Source organism: Mustela nivalis (genome assembly GCF_964662115.1).
Source record: "Mustela nivalis genome assembly, chromosome: 8".
In the NCBI taxonomy this organism is placed as follows: Eukaryota; Metazoa; Chordata; class Mammalia; order Carnivora; family Mustelidae; genus Mustela; species Mustela nivalis.
Genome location: NC_139027.1, coordinates 30,365,054 through 30,388,035, shown reverse-complemented (window position 1 = coordinate 30,388,035; position 22,982 = coordinate 30,365,054). Strand labels below are relative to the sequence as shown.

The 22,982-nt window shown below is 41.9% G+C and overlaps 2 long non-coding RNA genes across 2 annotated transcripts in view; one reads left to right on the top strand and one right to left on the bottom strand.

The window, feature by feature from the left end:
- The window catches only part of LOC309872083, a 111,684-nt gene that overhangs the window by 11,307 nt on the left and 77,395 nt on the right, over positions 1–22,982 (top strand). Inside the window, exon 2 of the long non-coding RNA XR_014315652.1 lies at positions 10,102–10,212. This is a non-coding gene — a long non-coding RNA (uncharacterized lncRNA). The remainder of the gene's footprint in view (positions 1–10,101; positions 10,213–22,982) is intronic.
- LOC309872085 lies at positions 17,559–21,170 on the bottom strand. The gene is made up of 3 exons (XR_014315654.1): positions 21,113–21,170; positions 19,618–19,711; positions 17,559–18,092 (listed from the first exon to the last, which is right to left on the bottom strand). It is a non-coding gene; the product is annotated as an uncharacterized lncRNA (long non-coding RNA).

Below are 22,982 nucleotides of genomic sequence, written 5' to 3'. Positions count from 1 at the left end.
TTAATTTGCATTCCTTCAATGACTAATGAAGTTGAGCAACTTTTCATTTTGTCCAATCACATATCGTCCTGTGAAGTGCTGTTTGAGGATTTTTGCCTGGTTTTCTATTGGGTTGTCTGTTTTTCTCATGATGATTTATAGTAATTCTTTATATACTTTGAAAATGAATCCTTTGTTAGGTAGTTCTCCCCACTCTGTGGTTTGCTTTTCATCCTCCTGGGGGGTGTTGTGTTGTGTTTTGTGAACAAAAAAGTTAATTGGAATGCAATTCAAGACTTATTTATTTTTCACTTTGTTATTAGCGCTTCTTGTATCCTGCTCAAATATTTCCTTATTCTGGACTTCAGAATGTCTAGTAACGGTCTTCCTGTTCCTTTCAGTCAAGCAGGTTTGCCACTTTGGAATCCTTTTGACTTCTTCCTCTCCTCTGGTCCATGGTAATTAGTCACTAGATCTATCTGATATTACCTTAGAATTAATTCTTACATAACTTTTCATTCTTTCAGCCACCACCTCTGTTCAGGCTCCAGTTAGCTCATCACAGAAGCTTCCTAGTAGCTCTTCCCACCTCTCCTCTCTCCTTTGGCCATATCCCTGCCATAGTAATCCCACTAAAACACAGAATAATCTCGCTTGTCACCTCAAAACATCCAAGAGTACCCCAATATATTCAGATTGCAGCCCAAACATCTTTCCTATTTTTAGCTCTCCCGGGGTCTGACCCTCATTGCTTACATTTATTTTCACACAACTTGGGCTCCGCTACTGTCCAATTTCTGTTGTTCCCAATGCTCCTGCTTTCTCTCTCCATGCTTTTATTTCCAGAGTTTCTTCATCCCTCAGCAGCTTTTCCTGGTAAGGTGCCACATCCTTCCAGGCCCAGCTTGAGCACTAGTTTCTCTGTGGGAATTTCCATGATCCTTGCTCACAACATTGTATTTGCTTCTTTCTAATGCTACCTTGTGTTACAGTTACCTGGGTATGTGTTTGATTCCAATCATAAATTGTTAGATTCTGGAGGATAGGGCCTCAGTCTTATTATTTTTGTATCACTCCATAGGGCCTTAGATGTAATTGGGTCTTGACATTTATCTATTTATTATTAACAAGAAAGTAGTAAAAAAATAAAATGATAACTACCATTTGTTGAGTGCTGTGGTCAGTGCTAAACATGCATTATCTCAAATATCATGGAATTGTGAGGACTCAGTGGCATATTGCAACTGAAGACATTGAAAGATAGTAAGCAATCAGTAAGTAAGAGCTATTATTATTACTATTAATCATTATCATTATTATTACTCACATTTAGCAGGTGAGAAAACTAAAGTAGGTAGAGTAGAACACTGCTCAATGTTACATAACCAGATGGAGTTGGAACTTGAGCCCAGGCATCCGCTTTTAAAAAAATTTTTCTTTTTGCCTGCCTTCTTTCATTTAGTACAATGATTTTGAGATTCAGTCATGTTGTTATGTATATCAATAAATCATCCCCTTAATTGGTGAATAGTATTCCCTTGTATGATATACTATAACTTATTAATCCATTTTCTTCTTGATGGACAACTGGATTATTTATAATTATTTTGCTATTACAAATAAAGCTGCTAGGAAATTTCATGTATAGTTTTTTGTGGGCATACATTTTTGTTTCATTATTAGTTACCTACCTAGGAGCAAAATGATTGCGTAGCATGGTAGGTGTATATTTAACTTTAAAGAAACTGCCAAATTGTTTTGGCAGCAGGTGTGCTGTTTTATATTGCTACCATCAGTGTGTAAGAGTTACAGTTTCTCCAGTTTCTGAGTGTGCTCAGTCTTTTTAATCTTAGCCAGTATGTGTGTAGTGGAACCTCACTGTGGTTTTACTTTGTGTTGTTATGCATTTGCTACAATGAGGACTAATGATGTTGGACATCTCTTCATGTATTTATTGGCCATTTATATCTTTTCTTTGGTGGAGAGTCCGTTATATCACTTTGAATCACAAGAGTTCTCTATATATTTTGAATGGAAGTTCTTTATCAGATAGATGTGTTGTGAATGTTTTCTACCAGTGTTGTATTTGTTCTTTGTTTTCTTATTGGTGTCTGATCGAAGAGCAAAAGTTTTAGATTTTGATAAAGTTTAGTTATCAATATTCTTTTATGGATAATGCTTTTGGTGTCATAAGAAAACTTTTCCTGCCCTAAGTTCTAAATATATTCTGTGTTTTCTGGAAGTTTCGTAGTTTCAGGCTTCACATTAAGCTACAGGATTTTTTAGTTCATTTTTGTGTATTGTAAGTCAGTAAGGGTTGATGTTTATCTTTAAAATATGGATACTTAGTGTATTGAACATTTACTGGAAAAACTTTCTTTCCGCATTGAAATGTCTGGGCACTTTTGTCAAAAATCACTATGTCTATTTTTTTACTCTATTCTTTTCTGTTGATCTATATATCTATCCCTAGATAGTACCCAGCAGTCTGAATCACTATAGCTTTATTGTAAGTATTAAAATCAGGGGGTGCCTGGTGGCTCAGTGGGTTAAAGCCTCTGCCTTCAGCTCAGGTCATGATCCCAGGGTCCTGGGATCAAGCCCCACATTGGGATCTCTGCTCAGCAGGGAACCTGCTTCCTCTCTCTCTGCCTACTTCTCTGCCTATTTGTGATCTCTGTCTGTCAAATAAATAAAAAAAATCTTAAAAAAAATCAAATCAAATCAAATCGAATAGACTTTGTTCCTTATTAGAATTGCTTTGGCTATTCTACATTCCTGGAAGTTCCATATGAATCTTAGAATTAGCTTGTCAGTTTCTACAAAAGCGCCTGAAAGAATTTTGATGGGGACTGAATTGAATCTTGGGGAGAATTGGGGTATTGTTACCATTTTAATAATGTAGCATTTTCTAATCTCTGAACATGGTATAGCTCTCCATTTTTTAAGTCAGAGAAGTTGCGGTGGGAGACAAAAAAAAGAGGTTTAAGAAAGTTGTGGTTCTTATTCAGAAAATAGGAATTTGATATACATTAAAGCATGGAGTATCTAATTTTGTGATAATACTGAACTAGGTGATCAAGATAATATTCTATAAAGAAACAAGAAAAGTTGATTCATTAAACTGTTTCATCAAGTACTTAAATAAGAATTTATTTTATGATATAAAATATTGATGTATTTTCTAAATCAGTTTAGTCCTCCTATCTATAGAACATGTATAAACTTTGGTCATATCCATACTTACAGGGACTCCTCAGAAGATTGAAGTCCATTCCCCTGAAGAACATGTGTCTCCCTAAAATGAATTAGCCAATTTTGATTTTCACCACCTTGTTCCTCTTGAATTCTCTTCTGCTTGGCACATTGGCAAATGATTGATTATAAACCACTCCATGGATATTCACTTAAAAAGGGAGAATATGAAATTTACTAGATGCTTTAGGTAAAAAAAAATCTTGCTCTTTGGGTCAAAAGAGTTGCTTCAAAAAAACTTCGTTTCTTAAAAATCTACCAAGATTAACTTCTCTTGAATAATGTCTTAATTTGTCTCTTCATTTTGGCCTTACAGTCACAAAATATAGGTATACATTAGTACAAAAGGTTTTTTTTTTTTTTTTAGTTGAGTGGAGTGTATTTTCTTCAGAAATTTTACCATAGACTTTTGGTTTTGTTTCCTTTGTGGAATTCTGGGTGACTAGATCAGCAGTCATATTCCTTATATATTTTTAAATCAGTTTAATATGTTTTTAATATTTTAAAAAGTGGGGTGGTATTCAGTCTCCAAGATGGCTCCCAAAGACTCTTGCCTCCTGGTGTTCATATGCATGGGTAGTCCCCTCCCACATCAAATATGCTGAGCTGTATAACCACTAGGATATTGTGGATAAGATGGTGCATGATTTCTAAGGCTAGGTCATTAAAGAAGTTGTGGCTTCTAGAAGCTAATGGCTGTGTGGTAAGGATGTTTAAGTAGCTCTATTAAGAGGATATGGCAGGAACCGAAGGGCCTCTGAATACAACCAACACTAATTTGCCAAATATGTGAGTGAGCTACCTTGGAATCAAATCCTCCACCCCCAGACAAGCCTTCACATGTTATCACAGCTCTGGTCAACCTCTTACTGCAATTGTATGAGGTTGCCCATAGAAACTATGTGAGATAATACAAGTTTGTTGTTGTTTAAGTCACTATGTTTTGTGATTATTTCTTATAAAGCAACTTGTAACTAGGACAACCAGTTAGAAATGCTTGAACAAAATTTTCCTAAATCTCATTATAAAAACCCTGGTATAACTTTATTTAATTCAGTGATAAGCTCTTTTTCTGAGATCTGACTATTTTTGCAAGACATGAGTGATTCTTACAATTTTAAGTGAGGTGGAAAAGGGCAGGTGTTACTTATGGGTTTTCTAGAGAAGTAGTTCAGACAAACAGGCTGAGGTACACCCTCATCCTTATTTGTAGAATGAGAAAGGGGCAGAGCATCCGTAGTGTGAACTCTTTTCAGAGTCTTAGGCTCTAAATGAAGGTCAAGAGAACTCCAGGGTTTCTTCTTTGAATGTCTCTGTCTCAGAAAATGTCTGGCAAAGCAGACAAAAATCTCGTTTCATTTTCCTATTGTTCCATGGTTGTATTTTGATGTGCCAAAATCTGTTCTTTGTGCCACATATCAGCATTGAATGACTGAGGTGTAGACTTTTGTGAAACTTTCATTTAATTACACATGAAGCGCCATAGAATTTCACCCACAGAACAGTAGAGTTGTTTTGTCAAGTGTTCAAGACCTAAATTTGCCGTTGGCTCACCCCCAGCGCAGTCATGCGATTAGTCACGCAAGTAGTCACAAGCCCTCTTCGCCATAAAGGAATCCTAACTCACAGCCCCACCAGTGCTCTTTTCCCAAAACATGTCTCTGAAAACTAAACTCAAACATGCATGTCGGTTTAGACTTATTTTTCATGTTTGTTTTGCCCAAAGCATGGACCATGTCAGGGAAGATGGAGACACCTTCACGGCCGGTTAGTCACATCTCACCAAAGCTTCTCAATGGGCTGTCAGACAAGAAAGGAGCCTCATGTAGCCACCTTAATCAGCATCCCCCATCTGTGAGGTCATCGGGATGTTTCAAACAATTTCCAGCTCTCATTAGTTGAGCGTGTTCCACAGGCAAGTCCTTATCTTTTGTAACTTTTGCTGCCACATCCTGAGAAAGCCTCTCTGCAGAATGACACTTTCCCCATGGGTCAGCCCGCGGTAATGAGCCACCAATTGACGTGCCCTTTGCACTCACTGGCAGTATATGTTGATAGTAACCTTTCGTGTTGTGAGATGTCGCTTTTACCCTTGGCTTCTGCCATGGAAGTCTCATTATTTCTAATAGGCTGTGGTAATTAGGGTCTTGGGGCTGTTGATCGCAGCCATTGGGAGCAGGGAAGGGGCACTCAGGGAGGGAGAACAGCCGCTTTTTCTTTACAGGAACAATGTGATGCATAGCTCAGCCCAGATCTGCAAATGGGAGAGGCAGTGGTGGACCCCCAGCCGCCGATGGGAACCTCCTCGCCAAGTCCTTTCACGTGTGCTTTCCTCACACTCGCCACTGGCTCTTTTGAGACCCCTTTTGTGCAGAATGCTGCACTCAGCTCTTACCTCAGAGCATTGGGTTTGGCCTAATAAGGAATTCATTCAACAGAATATTTGGGAAAGAAATGGGAGTGTTCAGAGAACTTTTCTTTTTCTCTCTTTCAAAGACAGTTGGCTGGGGAACAAAAAAGGGTGACACAGACAACCAGCCATCTCGGGTGGCCCATGGGTCCTCTGAGGAGGCAACATTGTGCCTGATGGCCCCGGGAAAGCTCCTCAGACTTGTGATTGGGAAATGTGGACTCCTGATGGAATTCTGTGGTTGTTGAAATCTGCTTGGCCTCTCATGGCTTTAAATAAGTAATAAAGCCATTCCTTTAAGGCTAGAACAATGCTTTGGTTTAAGCCTAAGCCCCTGGGGGTTAAGGGAATGGGTAGGGGGAAAGTCCACACTAGGATAAGTACATAGGAAATCACAAATAATCAAAGACACATAGGGTCAGCATTCACATTCTCTCAGTTTCTTGACCTGAAGTGCTTTCTCTATTAGAAGGACAACCAAACAAAATTAAGCGTACTTGTTGCTTTAGCTGGGATAAGATCGAAGGCCAAGGGACAACTTAGAGGAAAGGCTGTAGCTTATTTGTAAGTGGTGGAGTTTGAATGTTCTACATCAGGATAAAATGTTTCCACACAAATGTAAGGAAAATCCCCTATATTAATCTGATTGTGAAAATAACACTTGGGAAAGCCCCTCCAATGAATGTCTCCCATGTTAAGGACATGCAGTGCCCAAGACCCTAGTTTGCTGCTGCTGAGATCATCACTCTTGGTGATACAGAAGTATGGTTTGTTTCTGAGAGCCCCTGGCTGATTTATTCTCTGCTCTGCAAAAGGACATTTACATGTAAAATGTACGCCTATTTCCATTGGTTGGTCCATAGTATACATATATGGCAGTTGTGAGGTGGAGAGCTCAAAATGTATTAACCAATAATCACTGAAAGTTGATTCTTCCTTGAACATGTAAAAAGTCTTCAGAAGCAAGCCATGAGAAATTCCCCTATTCCCTCCTGTCCTTCCTCCCTTTCTTCCTGCCACAAACATTTAACCAACTGGCATTTGAGTAGGTATTGGGCTGGGAGCTACTGACAATCCACGAGTGAATGAAACATAGCCTTGTTTCCAGAGGACTTTAGAGGGAAAGTTAGACAGAGGATGCCAATGTCAGACAACCTGAAAAGAATGATTCAAAGAAGGGGTAGTGGAGTCCAGAAGAGAGGTAAGACAATTCATTATTGCCAGGCTCTCAGGTGCCACACTTTGTTCTCACATTCCTTACCAGGACCAGAGTATAAGCTCCAGTGGGATGGGTACCTAGAACAGTGCCTGGCCTGAAGAGGCCCTGAATATTTGCTAGTGAAAAAACATAGACATCTTGGTAGTGAAACCTCTTGGTAATGACCTCTTATTTTCATTCATTAAGTGTTATTCCAGGTTGCTCCTTCTGTTTTCTACTCTATTCTCACAGCTCCATGATTGGGAAAAAGGAGTTGATCCATATCAAGGGGGAGGCTACTACTGCGGAGATTTTAGGGGAGTTTAAAGGCATTTACATACTTAATGTCATTGACTCTGGCCTTTCTTTCTTGGATCCTTCTCTTCACATTTGGAATCTTGCTCCCAGGCCTCTTGAGGGGTACAAAGAGCTTAGGGCTGTATTACGTGTGGGAGCATCCTGTTCTGGGAAGGCCAAGCAGGAACAGGGTAGGACACAGGGGAGGATAGCCCAGGCCAGCCTGCTCTCAGCCCTCGGGAGGAGAGTTCTTGTTCTTCTTGTTCTGTGGGTTCACCCTTCCTGACTTTTTCAAATTGCTAGACCTTAGGCTGAGGTGAAAGTGTAAGCCTTAGGGAGGAGGCCAAATTGGCTCCTCTACTGCTTTTGCTCTTGCTGCTCTCAAGGCTTCTGGGCAGAAGAAGTCCTTTCTGTGTACATGTGCAGCCCAGATCAGCTAAGGCTCAGGCCCAAGGTCTAGTTGGCAATAAAAAGTTTTCATGACTCTGGAGTCTCCTGTTTTCATAATTTTCTCATGAGCTTATAGAAAGAGTTGATGGCTTGAAAAAGTGGGGCCGTGGGGTTCACAACTGATTATCTTTTTATATTTTGAAAGTGTAACCAAAATGTTTGTAATACATAACACATCTACAGAGATTCTTGACTCTGCCAGGATAACATTACAAAAGGGGATGTTTCTTATTTGGTTTGCCCACTTTATTTTTTTTTTTTTTTTTTTTTTTTTTTTTTTTTTTTTTTTAAAGATTTTATTTATTTATTTGTCAGAGAGAGAGTGAATGAGAGCGAGCACAGGCAGACAGAGTGGAAGGAAGAGTCAGAGGGAGAAGCAGGCTCCCTGCGGAGCAAGGAGCCCGATGTGGGACTCGATCCCAGGACGCTGGGATCATGACCTGAGCCGAAGGCAGCTGCTTAACCAACTGAGCCACCCAGGCGTCCCTGGTTTGCCCACTTTAAACACCAGAATCTACTAACAATAGGTGTCTCTGGTCCAGATTATCTTTTGTCTGTCCGTCTATTTATCTGTCTATCTATTCATCCATCCCTCCATCTACCTATGCTAGTTTTTTAGGGCTGCCATAACAAAGTATCATAGACTGGTTTAAACAACAGAAATTTATTTTCTCATATTTCTGGAAGCTGTAAGTCTAAGATCAAGGTGTCAACAGGATTGGGTTTTTTGTTGTTGTACTATGTTTTTTAGAGGACTGTGTCCTTGGCTTAGAAATGACCATCTTCTGTTTGTGTGTGTGTGTTTATCCTAATTTTCTTTTCTTATAAGGACACTAGTCCTAACAGACCAGGGCCCACCCACATGACCTCACTGTATCTTCATTACCTCTTTAAAGACCCTGCCTCCAAATACAGCCACATTCCGAGCTACTGGGGGTTAAGACATCAACAAATGGATTTTGAGGAGACATTGTTTTCTCATAACCCATCCATCTATCTGCCCACCCATCCATCATTTTTCTATCTGTCCATCCATGCATCCATCCATCCATCTCTCACAATACCTAAAAGGGACTTTAGAAAATAATAGAAATGATTGCAAATGACTGAACCCATTGAACAATTGACAATTGAAAACACTGAAGCTCAGAGAGAGCAAGCATCTTTCCTGGGGCAGCACGTCTAGTGTCTCATGGAAGTTGCTCAGTGCTAAATTTTGAGTTTTATAATTCAGCATTTGTTTTCTACAATGTCATGAGTCCTGGAATAGCTATTAAGCTTCTTCCATCTCACATCCCCAATTAAGATCCCATAAGTGACCCTTATTAAGAAAAGTCTTCTAAATGTAATAAAAGAGGCCACATGGGAGAGAGTGAATTATGAAACTGGATCTGGAAAGAATTCCGTGGCGTGACTGGACTGTCCATGCTGTTGTCAGCTATAATTCAACAAGAGCTCTCACAGAGGACTTTCTTCATGTATGAGACAGAGAATTTCAAGTTTTTTTCCCCCTAAGTACTATATCCATAAATGGCCAGATGATATGGGATCCTTTTCTTTTGTATGTTTGTAGTTATCTTGAGCCAAAATATGATGTTGAGGTACTTCTTTCAGAAAACACGATTAAGAATACTATGGTAAACTACTGTTTGGATGTAAACTTGGAGGTGAATGGGCACTTCCTGGCCATGAGGGGACCATGTGGGGTGATGAGATTGGCCCCTTGACCCTAAAAGGAAGAACTCTAAGGAAGGGTTGACCTGATACAAGGTCATCATTTTCTCTGTAGCTTTTTGCATATTGGATGACAAACCACAGTTAGTGTCTGTTCCTAAGAGACTGCAAGGTATTTTTCAGTGTGATTTCAAACTACTTCTCAGAATTGAGAGAATTTCACAATTTTACAACCTGATCACAATTTAAAAACCTGATCAGTGGTTTAGGCTTTCAGTTATTTGATGAATGGAAAATTTCATGAAGAAGGATTTAAATAGAAGGTTTACCTTCATTTGCGTTTCAACTGATGGCTGCACAGCAAAAACCAGTGTGATAAACAGACAGTGGTTAAAATAATGCCCTGTGGGTTTCAAGTTTTCAAGTTTCAAAGGGAAAAATAAGTCTGATATTGAAATGACTCAAGCAACAGTGGCTAAAGGCCTGGCCCTTCTCTGCAGCACACACACAATAAGCTTGGACTGTTGTGTCTAATATTTTTCCTTTCTCAATGCAATTAGAATTTCTTGGAAGTCTGTTGAGTCCAGTTGTGGGACTGGAAAAAAAAAAGGCATGCGAACATCAAATAATGAATATGATGATGGTAAGTTGGTACAGGGTGTGTGAGAGGCCACACACTCATCATAATACTCTAAAGCAATAAGTATATAAAGATATATTTCTAATGAAATAGAAAGGTGAATGTAATTGAACAGTTTATTAGGATGTGTAGGTATTCTTTTTAAAAAAAATGGTAAGTACACCATTGTTTTAAAGTATTGATTTGTGTTTGTTTCAGGAGAGAAGAAACACAGGGAGCTTTGAGTCAGCTAAGGTGTCCTGAAGAAGTAGGAGCTGTTCCAAGAACAGAAGGAATGTATGGGCATCTGCGGTTGTGTTTATTGATCAGGTAGGAAGGGGGCTAGTGAACACAAAGAAGGCTCCATGGCGAGCTTTCCACTGAGGATTATCCAATATTCTTAAGAGGGGAGTTCATCTTTTGTTTCTTAAGACATGAAGCTTCAGGGGCACCTGGGTGGCTCAGTGGGTTAAGCGTCTGCCTTTGGCTCAGGTCATGATCTCAGGCTCCTGGGATTGAGCCCCGCATCAGGCTCTCTTCTCAGTGGGGAGCCTGCTTCCCCTCTCTCTCTGCCTGCTTCTCTGCCTACTTGTGATCTCTGTCTCTGTCAAATAAATAAATAAAATAAAATCTTTAAAAAAGGAGAGATGAAGCTTCAGGATGGCCCCACTGATGAGAGGAAATGACTGCTTAAAGATGGCATTGGTGGGCGCCTGGGTGGCTCAGTGAGTTAAGCCACAGCCTTCGGCTCAGGTCATGATCTCAGGGTCCTGGGATCGAGTCCGGCATCGGGCTCTCTGCTTGGCAGGGAGCCTGCTTCCCTCTCTCTCTCTGCCTGCCTCTCCGTCTACTTGTGATTTCTCTCTGTCAAATAAATAAATAAAATCTTTAAAAAAAAAAAAAAAGATGGCATTGTTTTTTTGTGGGGTGAGGGCAGAGCTTTTTTATCTGGCAGCCAGGGTTGTGGGCCACTAGGTAAAGGGCGGCCACAGCAGAGGTAGTGGGCCTGGATGTTGGCCGTGATCTTGGCCTCCCCTGAAGCCCCATTTTTAAGCCACTTCCCCCCCGTTGTGTAGCAGCTCCTGGTGGATCTCCATGGAGAACTCGAGGTTGGGGCCTTCAACAATGTGGCCCACAGGGCAGGCCTTCTGAAAGAAGCCACACTAGATGCACTTGGTCCTGCTGATGTCAGAGTGGGTGGTCCTGCGGGTGACGTGGGCCCTGCCATGTCGGGTGGCATGTGAAGTGGGTGGCAGTGAGGCAGCTCGACCTCACTGGTGATGGCCTGTTAGGGGCAGGCAGCCTCGTAGAGCTGGCCTGCGGTGCAGTGTGCCTCTCCTCTCCCTGTGGATGGATGGATGGATGGATGGACAGCAGCTTGGTGCATGTTCCCCCATGGACACCTGGATCCAGTGGGTCGTTCTCGGGTGTGGGTATATGATGGAGGGGCGGTGGTTTCCCAAAGCAGGTTGCTCAGGACCCTGCCCAGGCTTCTAAGGAGCTCAGTCCACAGCAGGGTCTGAGCTGCCCTGTCAGTCACTGACTTCAGATCCTTTGAGGGCTCCTGCAGGTTCGGGAACTTGTAGGTGGGATGCTCCTGCCCATGCAGCCTGGGCCAGGGCGCAGAGTAGCACAGGTGCCCCTCTTTCCCTTGCCCAGTGGCCTCAAGCATGCATTTTTCTTTTTACTACAGTTAACAGAGCAGGCCAACACATCAAAGTCATAGAACCAAACACTAATTGATCAGTCATGCAAATTTAATGACCACCTTATTTCCTGGGAAACAAGTCATACAAAAAAGGAAATCTGTCTGAAAGAGATGTAACCGTGCCATGCTGTGATATGAGGAATGTACTGGTTGTCTATTGCTGTGTAACAAATTGCCCCCAGACTTGTGGAAAGCAGAGAGAGAAGCAAGAGGGAGGAAACCAGATGTCTGGTCTGGTGGTGGGGGCTGCAGTCTAGGAATGCTAATGCCTGAGATCCAAACCAACAACAAAGGAGGTCAGCACCCCGGCTTGGGGGGGATGATGGCTCCCACACAGCTAGAGCTCTCCAGGGGACCGCTCTCTGCTCCCAAGGTTGGGAAATGTTCCAAAGTGTGACTTGCTGATCTGAATTTATCTCAGTCACACTGCAGGTGGCAGGATGGTTGCTGTTAACATTTGTTGAGCATCAGCTGTGAATCAGGTTCTATGCTAGGAATTTTATACAGATTTCCTTACTCCTAGAGAGGCAGGAAATCAGTGTCATCACTATTTTATAGAGGAAGATAGAGAGACTAGATTTATTTAATCTGACTGTCTTAAACAAAGCTTGTTTCCTACACAGGATCAAACGGTATGAAATAAGGCCCCAAAGAGCAAAGACTATGGAAGATAATGCAGATAAAAGAGCTAGTTTGTTAGCTTTCTTTTTCTCTTTTAAAAGATCTTATTTAGTTATTTGAGAAAGAGAGAGAGCAGAGAGGAGGGACAGAAGGAGAGGGAGAAGCAGGCCCCCCAATGACAGGGAGCCTGATGGGCTCCACCCCAGAATGACCTGAGACATGTGTAATTGACGGAGTCATCCAGGCACCCCTAGTTTGGTAAATTTCAACCTGAGCTCTAAATAGATTGAAAAAGTTAAAGCAGTGCTGGTGATATTTCTAAATTCCATATAGTCTGCTGTGAGATTTGGTCACAAAGAGAAACAACATGTTTTGGGCTATAGAGAGCAAGGTGTGGGGAAGGGGTTCAATCAGGTGCAACAGTGACTGGTATGGGACGAAGGAGGAGGAATGATCTGGTTCCCAAAGCTGGGGATTTAAATGTGGAGATCTCTCCCTGTCTGTGCCCCAGGGTGGCAGTGCAGAGGAACCTAGCCACACTAAGTGAATGGCAAGATGGGAGTCGTGGGAACGTGGTTCCTTGGCTCTGGTTAGCTCCTACTGGGTATTGAGTAACTTTGCGTGACAGGAGCAGGGAAGCTGGGGAGACAGATGAGGCCAGAGAGGAAGAGTTAAGATATGCAGATTTCAGAGACTGGGGAGGCCAGGAATGACTCTGTGGAGCATAACAGCTGGTGCTCTGGGGAGCAAATAGTCCATTTCAAGATGCGGAGAACTGGTGTCTGGTGGCCTAGGGTTGCTGTTGTCAGCAGTTACTAGAAAATGTTTTGAAGCAAATATGCTTTTGCAAACACACCCATGCGTACTCATTCATTCCTAAATACAAACTGAGCTTTTTTTTCTACAAAGCCAAAATGCCTACAAAAGTGTTTCTGTGTTTTATTTACTTGGAGAGTAGCACATTAGTTTTCCCTTCCTGCAAGAATTGTATGTTCCCCTTGAAGTGCAGAGCAGGTGATCATGCTAGAACCATGCTAGATTTTCCTTTTCTGAATGTTTGGTATCATCAAGCTTTACTTACAGGCAATTGTGTGGCTGTGTCTCTCTGCGTGTGGCTTCAAGACAATATCCCTCATGACCATTTCTTAACTCTGGTAATTCACAAAGTGGCTTGCGCTACCCTGGGAAATGATGTGAGAAGGACTTCAAAAACCCCTGATGGCTGAAGAATGGTTGAGGTTAGGAGCCAAAACAAATGGAAGGATGGCCATGGTGCCAGGCAGGAGATGAACATAAATGAAAGAAAACCAGCCACCAGATCAAAGTGCACATGTCCTGCACTTTGCCTCAGATGCTGTGGAATAGTGGCTCTGGCTTCCCCAACCAGTTCTTGAGCAGGAACTTCCTGCATCCTGAGACTGCAAGGTGCTCTTCCCAATCACAAAACAAGAGAATGTGAGGTCACTGTCAGAAGTCTGAGCCTGGGGTGAGAGTTAGCTCCTACCTCTCTGATACTGAGCTTGAGAGCTAAGTATGCTTCGACTCCTGGAGAGCGCCCCTTGGCTACATCTTGTCACCTCCCATTGCCAAAGCCACTGTCAAGTACCATAGGCCAGTTTGCGTGGTTGAAGAACCTGGCTCTGCAGTCAAGCTGTGGGACAGTCTAGGAGTCAAAGGTGAGAAAATGGGGGAGGGTATGCATTAAAGAGACAAAAAATGTTTTGTTTTATTTATTTATTTATTTATTTGACAGAGAGAGAGAGAGAGAGGTCACAAGTAGGCAGAGAGGCAGGCAGAGAAAGAGGGGGAAGCAGGCTCCCCACCGAGCAGAGCGCCCTGGACCCCGGGACCGTGACCCGAGCTGAAGGCAGAGGCTTTAACCCACTGAGCCACCCAGGTGCCCAAATGTTTTGTTTTTTAAAAATTTTATTTATTTATTTATTTATTTTTTGGTACTGGTGTCTGAAGCAGTACTGGGACTGTGCACTCATTACCTGTAGGGGATGGAGAACTCTGCCAATCTGAAAACTTAACGGTCAGTAGTGAATGTAGCTCTGAATCAGCCACCTAGTGCTTCTCTTCTGTGTACATTGTTAGAGGATCTATTTAGGAGAGAGAGCCCACGGGGATGTCTTATGGGCTGGGCAACAAATAGGTTGAATACAGGAAACTGCCATTTTGTAGGTTAAAAGTTACAAAAAGCTATTGAGAATGGCTCCCATTTTGATCATTTTTTGGGCCTGTAAAATGGCTGTTCTGGGAGGTTCTGATATTTTCTAGAATTTTATGCCTAGATCTATGCTAGGCACTGTGGAGGTACCAGAAATGTCAGAACCACCATTGTCTGTGGGAATCAGCCTGCTATGACCCGTGGGCCAAATCTGGCCCAAAGCCTGTTTCTGTAAAGTTTCACTGGAACCCAGTCAAGCCCTTTTGTGTACTTACTGTCTGGGACTGCTTCCATGCAACCAGAGTTGTGTAGTTAAACAATGACTATACCATCCACAAAGCTTAAATAGTCACTGTCCACTTCGCTACAGAAAAGTTTGCTGATCCCTGTGTCACATAATGTGAGACACAATGGTCAAACATAAACACTACCATTTTTCATTGATAATCTAACACCTTTTCTTTTTCTGTTTCCTCGTTCATTATTCTTTTTCTTCCTCGAAATGTCTGAATTTCTAGTGTCCCCTTTCCTCAGTCTCCTTCACTGTTCTTGCTTGTTCCTTGTCTGTTATTCCATGTCCCCATTCTTTCATGCTCTTCTCTGTTCATCCCCCCCCCCCCTTCCCCTGCTTCTTCTCTATCCTAGTCCATCTCCACCCACCTCTTACTTCTTCTTCCACTTCTTTCCCTTTTTCTTTTCATCAGTGCCTCCTCTTTGGAACATGTTAGCTCCATTGACTTAGGAGGGGTGGGATGGTTCTTCATCTTGCCATTCAGAGCAGCCTTCTCTTGTTTCAACACAGTCTTGTGTTAGTTTCCCTCTTCAGATCTGCCCAGTCCGTGGAGCGGGTCTGATATTTAACTTGCAAGGAAAAGTAGCATGTCCGAATCAGTGACCATTTACGTTGGTTGGCTGTCTGCCCTGATTGGTCAGTTTTGAATATATATTTTTTAAATTTATTTGACAGACAGAGATCACAAGTAGGCAGAGAGGCAAGCAGAGAGTGGAGGAAGCAGGCACCGTGCTGAGCAGAGAGCCAGGTGTGGGACTTGTTCCCAGGACCCTGAGACCATGACCTGAGCCAAAGGCAGAGGCTTTAACCCACTGAGCCACCCAGGCACCCCAGTATTGAATATTTTGAAAATCATTCCTGCTATGAGATCATCTGCTTCAGCCAGCCAACCAGACAGCTCAAAGTTTAGAAATGCCGTGCAGATACCCTTCCTTAGGAACTCTGTTAGTCTGTGTTTGTGGGCTTAGTCTCTGAAGTTTTATTGCTCTTGCTGTTTTTAATAGCATTGTGAGGCAGTGTCTAGAATCCAGAAATTAAGTCCATTCAAAATTAGGTTGGGTCTGTGTGCTGGTTGATGCCTTTCTTTCTACAGAGTAATGTTTTGAATCTAAGACACTTGTCAAATGATTCTCAGAAGCATACACCACTGGTTGCTAAAGACTTTATTATATAATAGTGTAGGGGAAAAAAAAATCAGAACTGGGTGATTTGGAGTCATTTTTAAATAATTTTCAGAGATACACCAAACCTTGTCATACCATTCATCATCGATGCTAGAAAGACGAGAGGCCTCATATAACAGGGTTACCAATCACCAAGCCAGCCCACTACTGAATTGAGGGGGAAAGTGCCCAGAACATGAATTGGATTTCACCTGGCTTTAGGGAATGCTGCTGAAAATATATTTCAGGGGCAAAAACTTGTTGCATTTGTCTAGAATTTGAATCTATTCACTTTAGCTACTTTTCATACCCTTTCAGAAGTTTGTTTTTTTTTTTAAAGATTTAATTTACTTATTTGACAGAGACACAGTGAAAGAGGGAACACAGCAGAGGGAGTGGAAGAGGGAGAAGCAGGCCTCCCACCAAGCAGGGAGCCTGATGTGGAGCTTGATCCTAGAACTCTGGGATTACGACCTGAGCTGAAGGCAGACACTTAATGACTGAGCCACCCAGGCGCCCCTCAAAAGTTTTTTTAAACACTTGCTCTCTTTTCTCAACACTATGATAAGGATAGCAATTCTGATTTCTGTATAATACATTTTTGAAACTTTTGGGCAAACCACTTAATCATTGTATCTAATGGAAGTCATAAACTTAATAGGGGAAAAAAGAGAAAGGGATTCAACCAAACAATATATAATAGATATTTGGGTTTGATCCTGCAGCTTCTATTATTTTTTCCCCATTAGTCCTCATTTCAGTTTGGGGATCTATTTGTCTCGACAGAATCTGATTCAGAGGGTGGAGCATGTGACTCGGATCAGCATGTTTGACTCCTTGGTCATTGTCCTTCCTTGGTCATTGGTTCTAGGTGGACATGTGACTAAGCCTGTAAATTTCAAGACCCTAGTGTAAATTTCAAGACCCCTGCTTGGAATTCTGCTCAGAATCAAGGCTTGTCAGTTCTTCTAAGTGTCCCTTCTTTTCTTCCCTTCCTTTGTGTTCTCACCAACATTATACACATTGAGGCCTTGATCTGCTCCCTCCATCTCCCTACATCTGCTCCCTTGAATCCATCTTTCTCACCCTTGCTGGACTTATATCCCCAAAGAGACTTTTAAAACTTTACTGAATTCCCCATTAATGGAAAAATAAAGTGAACATCACTCAGCTTGGTGTTCTGTGCAGTCCATTCATTGCAACCATTCTAGCTCTTTAACCTGGTTCAACTGAAACACAGGAATACAGATACTTTCTTTCTTTCTTTTTTTTTTTTAAGATTTTAATAATTTATTTGACAGAGAGAGAGAGAGACTGAGAGCATGAACACAAGCAGGGGCAGTGGCAGAGGGAGAAGCAGGTTTCCTGCTGACCCTGGGATCATAACTTGACCTGAAGGTAGATGCTTAACCAACTAAGCCACCCAGGTGCCCTAGAATGACTGGCTTTTTTGAGGATGAAAACTTTATGCATGGACTTTATCATAGTCCCTTCCAGGAGCTTTCTCAGAGGCACTGAAATCTGAGAGCAAGCCTGTGGGCATTTATGCTGGTGAGTACCAGCTCTAATAGCCTCAGAAATAACAACCCCAGGCCCTGTGAGCACCACCTTAATAAACTCTCCAGAACAGTGTGTTCTTGCAAAATTGTATCCCTCCCAGATGTTAAATAAACTTATTAAAGCAATATATATCTTACATGTGGTCAACTCTGAAATGATGGCCATTTTAAACGTTTGTGACTTGAACATAACCAAAACAGATAGCGGTTCGTGTTTAATTATTCTACCTCTTAGAACATGTGTTAGTATATAAAATATATACTTTCTTGAGACACTCTGTAGTCAGAAGTCATGGAAAAAGTGTCTGTTGACTTATTGGAACCTGGGAATTAGTGCTGCATCGAGAGGAGAGAGTCTATTTGATTTTTTAATAACAGAAACCCTGGCCCATGAAGGCCTGTGTGCTCCGAGAGAATGTGCTGAGCCCCAGCCTTGTTTTTCTCTTGCTTTCTGTGACAGGGTGCTCCTCCCCAAAAGCATTTGCCAAGCCTTTATGCATGTTGAGTCAAAGCATTCCGAATATGAGCTCATTGCATGTGAAAAAGGGCTTAAACAACAGCTTGATGTATACAAATAGGATGGAATTTTTCAGTCAGGGTTTCAATTAGAATTTCCTGAAGCTTGGACACCTGCGTGTAGTTCGTTCAGTATTTCAGCATCCCCCCTCTGGGATGAAGTGCAGCCCTTGGCTTCCTGCTGTAGATTGAAAGAATGAATAAAGATTCATTTGAAGGACTGTTTGGATAGCCTATCTATGGCTCTAGGTATTGTTTAATTTCACTGGCTGATTTGGGGGCATACTTACGTATACAATGGCCCATTGTGCTGATTCCAAGTTCAAAATAAGAATTAACATTCCTGAAAAACATCTCATCTACAGTTTTTATCTATTCTTTATTTTCATGGAGGAAGGGAGGTCAAGGGGTGAATTTGGATTGTTTAGGATGCAGGGTTAGGGGAAGCCAGGTGAGAATGTATGAAAAAGACAAAAATGGCTTGGGGAAGGAGAATGAGAGATGGATGGTGAGTGGATGAAAATGGAACTTGGTCTTCACTGCCTTACCAAGTCTTATAGGGATGTCCACCAACCTGGTACTCCCTGTTCTCTCTGAGGATTGCTTAGCCCAGAACCTAGTGACCATACCAGCCAGAATGTCATCATGTAGTCATGTATTTGTGCTTGAATAACTGAATTTGATTTTTTTAAAGCTGCCCTAACCTGAATCCTTGACTTATTGATGGTGAGATTGTGGAGAAGTATCCCAGGAATAGTGAAGAGGATAGATGAATATCAGAGAAGATTTATAAACCATGTTAAGTTCAATAGTAGATAATACATAGAGGAAAATGTCTTTCTTTGAATCATGTATGTTTATCAGTTTTATGTAGATATTGATTGCCTTTGCCATATCTAAAATGTTATGTATTTATGTGACTTTTCTTAAAAATGTCTCTTGGTCAAAGATGAAGAAGTTACTGAGTCGAATTTGGGGTAGAGTGGTCAGCCCAAGTTACTGAGTTGAATTTGGGATAGAGTGGTCAGCCCATGAGAAGGTAAGCATGAACTCAGTGGAAAGTATTTTCACAGATGAAGAGGCTATGAAAATGTGAGACTCCTGATATATACTATGCCTTTCTTTTCTCTTTGCTTCCTTTTTCAGATGTCAGGTTTTCAAAGACACACACACACACACACACACACACACACACACACACACACACACATCTTCTTTGATGACTCTAAAGAAATGCTTATTACCAAGGGTAGAGGCAAGAAGCGTATCTCTCCTGTGTAACGTGGGATTCTCTCAGAATACCCAAAGTGTAGGGCTCTTTGGGAGCCTAACATGGCTGGTGCCTTTCCAGATGAATGCTGGTGGGTAGGGTTTTCCCCCAGGTTATGAGACATGGCCTAGAGGGACTTTACATTTCCTGATGGTTATACCCAGCTCGGTATGGAATTGGACTAGAATTGGAATCCATGTTCTAAGAGAAGAGGCTTTCCACATTGAGCTGGGTTTTCCAACTTCTTGGATCTTTTCTTCTCTTACAAATCACATTTGCAGACCTCACTGACCTCAGAGGCACTTGTCTTTTCATCTTTTTATCCAGCCCTAAGTCATCTAGCTGGATAGAATTTTGCTTTTTGGGGGAAGGGGTGGGGAGGGTCCTTTCCAAGTTAACCAAAGAGAAAGAAACAGTCAATGTGAGATGAACTTACCTCTTCCTGCCTTGTTACATAGTTTTGTAAATCATAGTAAAACCCAACTCTGAATTACTGGAGGGTAGACCAAGTGAGTAGATGATCTGAAATACTGAGAATTATGAAAAGAAGGCAGGTTATTACTAACATGTATATATAGGGACATGAACTAGTGGCTAAAGAAGTGTCCTGGGCACCGCCAGGTTAAGGATGTGCTGGTTGCTTTAACGAATTGAGAAATGCCATGTTTCTTGATGGTAAGCAAATACTTACTGTTGAAATATCTGGAAACAGCTAATGCTCCTAAGTATCTTAGACTTCCTCCTATTTACCTTGCTGCTGCTGACAGTAAAGAATATGTTATAAAACCTTTTGCTGGTATAAACCTTAGACCACTTTGTACCCCGCCAATGATGAGTACATCATTGTCAACCATATTAATCAGCCTTTAGCATGGAGTTTGTATTGGGAAGTTGCTTGGGCTCCACTGAAGAATGCTTAAAAGAAGGAGCAGCATGGAGTTGAGCCATTCAACTCGTTTGTTGAGTCTCTCTCTTTCCTGCCCAGTCAGTTCTTGATGTGGTAAACTAGGGTCATCTGAGTTAGAGCAGCTAAAAACAAAAATAAACAGCACCAACACATTCTCTGAACCACACTGGAGCCCCAGACACGTCTTTTAACTCCTCACATCTCTCAGCCAAAAGGCCAGCAGGGGGTAAAACACAGATTTGAGTTTCACTTCCTCTCCCTTATTCTCCCCCAACTCTGGGGGTTAGGGACTAGACAGAAGGAGGTGGAAAGAAGAGAAACAGAATCTGAATAACCACAAAAGCAAATGGCTTTGGGGTGAATTCTAAAGCAGACCACAGGAAAAGGAAATAACTAAATATTTGGTATGTGTGTGTGTGAACTTTTATTTGAGTCCCACTTCTCTTTAAAATACCATCTAGTCTCCCTTTGCATGTATCTCTCTGCTCCTAATTTCCTCCACGTCTTGAACGGGCCTTGAACATTATTTTCTTTTGAAGTTCGTGCTTCTTCCTCAACTTAGCTAAAATAGTGACCATTTATGAATTTCTTTATATTCTCCACTCTGGCTTCAAGTTTTCTACCAGTGTTTGAGAAGTCAGTCATAACTTATAATTTCTGAATTCCATTTTTTTCTTCTCCAGTTTCTTATAATGCAATATTTGATCTATTTTTCTAATTTCTAATTGTTCTTTTTTTCTGTGTTCCCAGAGGCTTTAGTTTTGATTCTCCCTTTCTGAAAAGTCCTCTGACCCAAAGGCTGTGTTACATTTGTATGAAACCAATGAAGTAAGGGAACAGAGGGCAGAGCGCCATTCAACGGGGGACAGTTTTGCGGGGGGAGGGCAAGAAACCCTGACTCATCCACAGCACTTCGACATCTAGCACAAATCTAGAAACTATCTGGTGTAATCAGTTTTCAACATGAAGTGCTCAAGGAAGAGAAAGTCAGGGAGGTAAGATCTTCCCACCAGCCTCCTCCTACCTCATCTTGCTTCCCTCCCTCACTGTTCAAGGGCTCTGCAGGTTCTGATGGGCACAGCTATCATTCTGTTTTGAGAATGCTACACAAGACCCAGGTCCCTTGGTAACCTTGGTATCAGAATCAAGGCTATTGTTCCGATAAGTTCCTGCTTTCCTGGGAGCTACCTCTGGAGCTGGGAGTCTGTGCTGGTGTCAGTGGGTGACTTGGTGGGTGCTAGGGCCCCAATCTCTAACGGCTTTTCTTAGAACCACTTGAAACAAGTGTGTAGCTAAACATGTCGTCAAAATTATCATATGAATAAACACATAAAATAGTTGGCAAAACATCTGATTAAAACTATTATAAAACAACATTTGAGGAGCTCCAGGCTGGCTCAGTGGGTTAAAGCCTCTGCCTTCCGCTCAGGTCGTGACCCCAGGGTCCTGGGATAGGGCATTGCATTGAGCTCTCTGTTCAGCAGGGAGCCTGCTTCTTCCTCTCTCTCTGCCTGCCTCTCTGCCTACTTGTGATCTCTGTCAAATAAATAAATAAAATATTAAAAAAAAATTTGAAAAATAATTGGCAAAGTGTGTTTTGAAAATGCATTCCACCATAATTTGTAGAAGGAAGACCCTAAGAAAGTGCCGTACTTTGCCACTGGAAAAATGGATTGTTTAAAGGTGAAAATATCCTAGATTTCGAGTCTATTATTCTAAGAAACCCTCTAGGTGGATTTGTAGTTGCTGGTATCAGCTGGTGAGCCGGGCAGCTAATGATCACTTCCACTATGTAAGCTCAGCTCCAGCCCATTCTCCTAGTAGTTGGCCACCTCCTGAACCCGGTGTCCATCATCTCCCCAGCTCCTCTTATGGAACAATTCCAGAGCTTCCACTGGCTGCCAGTGAGGAGTACTGGTGTGGGGATCATGACTGTGGCAGCACGTAAGGCAGAAAAAGACTCCATGATGGATGAGTTTGAAAACTCAGGAGTCCACTTTGATTTCTACTCATGCTACTGCTACTGACTGACATTTATTTGCTATTTTGCACTTGCCGAGAACTTTATATACTTTATCTGTAGTCCTTCCAACAACCTTGAATGGAAGATTTTTTTTCTCTCCATTTTCTTGAACTAAACCCATTGGTTAGACAAATTAGAACACATTTAACGTGGCTCAGCTAGCCAAAGGCAAAGACCCCATGAAGACATCTGACTGTAGACCTGACCCTCTTTCCTTGCACCCATGTCTCTGCAAGGATCATGGATTGACCTGTGGTATATAGAAACCCCAGCCGTGGGGAGATGGCTTGTGACAAACTGTAGCCTGATTTTATCTCCAGTTCCATTTGATTATTTAGAGATAAACTCATTTCCCTTTGCAGGCACAAAAGGCCATCTGTGCAGCCCAAAACAACATTGTAAGCTCCTATCCAATTTCCTGTCTGCATATCTTTTTAGAGTAATTATGGCTCATCTCTCTAGGTTTTCCATTGATATCTATGTTTTGTTGATTTTCCTCCAGATGCATTGGGGGCTTATGTCCAAATTAAATATCATTTATTTTCTGCTTCTTATTTTTAAGTTTCCTTTGCCCTTTACTCTCTATGGGGTTTGTGTTATATTCCCATCAGTATCTTACAAATCTGGGAAGCAGGCTGTAAACTACACATCCATGTCATGAGACAATGAGGCATTTGGTTCTCCCTATTTAATCTTGAGCTCCTCAAGGTTGGACCTTGACCATAAGTAATGCTTGGCATCAACCACCAAAGACCACATCTGCCTTTCAACTTGAACACCCAGTTCACCTCCTCATCCACACCAGCCCCTCAGGCCATTAGGCAGGGCATGATTTTCTCTAGCTCATAAATAAAAGTCAAGGCCAGCCAGA